The sequence below is a fragment of the Dreissena polymorpha genome, chromosome 9 (assembly GCF_020536995.1).
Source record: "Dreissena polymorpha isolate Duluth1 chromosome 9, UMN_Dpol_1.0, whole genome shotgun sequence".
In the NCBI taxonomy this organism is placed as follows: domain Eukaryota; kingdom Metazoa; phylum Mollusca; class Bivalvia; order Myida; family Dreissenidae; genus Dreissena; species Dreissena polymorpha.
In genome coordinates this window covers 90,042,522-90,045,917 of record NC_068363.1, presented here as the reverse complement: position 1 = coordinate 90,045,917, position 3,396 = coordinate 90,042,522, and the positions used below count along the sequence as shown (strand labels likewise).

The window sequence follows — 3,396 nt, the reverse complement described above, 5'->3', positions numbered from 1 at the left end:
ACAGAAAAAACTCACTTGTTACATAAATGTGGGCTTTGGTAAGTTGGTTTTTTGTGAGTTTTGGTAAGTTGGTTTTTTGTGAGTTTCGGTATGTTGGTTTTTTGCGAGTTTTGGTAAGTTGGTTTTTTCTGTGTTTAAAGTGGTTTTTTTTTTACCAACTTGGTTAAAACTGAGTTAAACACAGAAAAAACTCACTTGTTACATAAATGTGGGCTTTGGTAAGTTGGTTTTTTGTGAGTTTTGGTATGTTGGTTTTTTCTGAGTTTCGGTATGTTGGTTTTTTGTGAGTTTTGGTATGTTGGTTTTTTCTGTGTTTAAAGTGTTTTTTTTACCAACTTGGTTAAAACTGAGTTAAACACAGAAAAAACTCACAAAAACCAACATACCAAAACTCACAAAAAACCAACATACCAAAACCCACAAAAAACCAACATACCAAAACTCACAAAAAACCAACATACCAAAACTCACAAAAAACCAACTTAAACACACTTCTGTCTACAATAGTGTGTTTAAGTTGGTTTTTGTGAGTCTTTTGTTCGCTTAAGGGATCATAAAATTTTGCTTGTTTTACCCGTAACCTTTGTAAAAAAAATATTTACACCTTAATGGTAAAAAGGTTATTTGAGATAAAATCACAACAGATCATTACAAGCCCCATGTGATTATAAATAAAAGACACACACAATTTGCAAAAAACAATGTTTATATTAAAAAAAAACAAATAATGTGAACATTTTTACAGTGCATTTTTAACAAAACCAGGAAAACATCTACACAAGATACATTATCACAATATGCGAGCACATTTAACATAATAAATTAAAATAAATAACATTCTCCTCTTTGGGCTACCACAGGTAAAAATGGGAGGAAGGGTATGAACCATGATTATATACAGTTTCAGTTAGTGAGGGGTGATACAGAGGATAAAATTAATAATAATTGTTTTTAACTGTGTTGGTGGTACCGGATTTATAAAATGACAACATTAAGGAATCCTTCATCCTATCTTTTCCTGGAATAGCCCTTTACACATATTTACACCTATGAACAAAGGAACATATTGCTCAGCACTAAACAGTTTATATATTCTCCCCGCAGTACATGACACGAAGCCTCCTCAAGGCCCATCTCATGTTCTCTTCCACTGTTGATATGGGCAGGGCAAACTTTTTGGAGATGACAACTGAAATGTATATGAACAATCAATGCAGGATTTTACTGTACATTACAGTATTAAAAAAACATGTAGAAGTTTAATCCACCCAAATCAAGTCTGATCTGAATGACTTGATTTTGGTGGAATAAACTTTTACATCAATATCATCAGTTCAGATATCCCATTTTAACATCATCTACATTAGAAGGATTTCAAAAGAGGTTTTTGAAACAAGGAGGCAAATTACTGTTGCTTGAATTTTTTATATCGTTCAAAATTAGAGCTTGATCGTTAACTTTATACTGAGGTTATTTTTGTCTGCCTATGTGTTAAATTCTCAAAACTTTAATACACAAACATAATTTTTAGTAACTCTTAAATTTTAGCAGTAGTATTAAATTAACGCAAGACAGATTATGTGCTGGAGTCAAATTTGAATCAATTGCATTATGTTTGTTTCAAAATGAATATGGAGGCAGTAGAACACCTATATATTTAAATCCCCTTTTTCCCTATAAAAAAGAATCATACCAACCATGGCGTAGTGTTCAGCAATCAGGAGACCCTCTCGAATCTCCCCCTTAGGGGAGGTTGAACAGCACTTCATAGAGCAGTCACCAGCTGATCAGGTCTGAAAACTTTACTGTCATGGCCTTTGCGAGGTGCGTCTTGTGCATGATCTCATTTGAGATCAGGTCCTGAAAGATATTGTATAATGTAAGTGATAAATATTGCTGTTATGGTATATCTTGTTACTATAAATATTATTAATTTAAATCAAATTAAGTTTGTTTGCTTGTTGTTTTTGTTTGTTTATTTTTGCAATTTAAATCCTGTGATCAAATGTGACTTAACGCTTGTCATAAATAATTAAAAGAAATTACGTGTGGTAGAAAATACTGTTTGAAAATGTACCAAGATATGTGGTCTCATTTGGCTGTGTGGACTGGTCGGAAATGTGACGCCTTTCAAATGCTAAAACCTGTATAGTTTTACCTCTCAACAAATCCAACTTTCCTTGGTCAAGGACAGGGCTCGGTTTTCCCACTCCTGATCTACTCAAGTTGGGCTGCTCGTGCAGGGTAAAATCTGGTGTCAAAATCCATACATCAGTTAGTCCCCCTTCTGCTGTCTTTTGGCAGGAATATTCTATCCAAAGAATCTTCCAATCAATGTAAATTTCACCTTGGGAGTTTAACCTTCAAATTTAAAATATAAAAGTTTTCATTGAATATGTGGGTAAGAAAACTGTTCATTAATGACCAGAAATAGGTATAAATAACATTTAAGATGACAATAATCATAAAATACAGCCATAATTATTCAAATGGTGTTGTTTTTCCTTATAATTGCATTACATTTATACTTATCCATTTACATTCCCAGTGACAATACATAAATATGATAATGATCATAATTAATTCAATATAAAACTAAATAAAAAAGTGATGTAAAAATGAAAATACAAACCTAAAACAACTGTTCTTCAGTATTCCAAGATAACAGGCAGTTGATGAATTATGAGACCATATCACTTTAACCATCCACTTTGAATCTCCTTTGCAACAAACTTATTGTTGATTTACACATTGTAGTACATACACATTGTTTCCACCACACAATACTTCATGCTGAAAGTTATTCAAGACATTTTAAACTAGAATTATAAGTCTTAATGTTACTCAATTATACCTTAAAGCTCAAAGTCAGTTGATGAAAACCCCCTTTGTTTTCAAAACATAACTTCCTGTCTCCAGCCAATCAAAGTCGCTTGTTTTCAAATAGATGGTGGCTCAGCCAATCAAAGGTCTATCAACACCCCTTTGTTAGGCCTATAGATGGAGCACTGATACTGTGATAAGAATTAATGTTTATGATTTAATTGGGGGGGGGAGGGCTAATCTCTTATGTGTGTCAGCCAATTACTAAATCTGAGAAATATCTACTGATTTCAACACCAACATATATGTATTTATTGAATAATACACAGCACCCTTAGCATATTATATTTAATTGTGAATATTTAAAAAAAACACGCTGAATGGTGTTAGCAAATAATATTAATAGTATAAATATTATTTATTTTTATTGCCTTTTAAATTGTATGTTAAAGGTCAATGTGGTAGGCATTAATTGTATTGGGGTTAAATATCAGTATAAGAAAGTTAAAATAGTTATTGTTTTTATGTTGAGGAGATATAATTGATGCTGGCAAGCCCACATAAGTTTCCATA

The 3,396-nt window shown here is 32.2% G+C and overlaps 1 long non-coding RNA gene across 2 annotated transcripts; it reads right to left on the bottom strand.

Moving 5' to 3' along the window:
- Positions 1-761: 761 nt before the first annotated feature.
- On the bottom strand, positions 762-3,069 carry LOC127845081 (uncharacterized). Of its 2 annotated transcripts, none has more exons than XR_008033047.1 (4): positions 2,633-3,069; positions 2,159-2,361; positions 1,698-1,860; positions 762-1,189 (listed from the first exon to the last, which is right to left on the bottom strand). It is a non-coding gene; the product is annotated as an uncharacterized LOC127845081 (long non-coding RNA). The 2 variants fall into 2 exon arrangements; XR_008033046.1 differs by having other exon boundaries at positions 1,694-1,860; positions 2,633-3,065.
- Between the last annotated feature and the right edge of the window lie 327 nt (positions 3,070-3,396).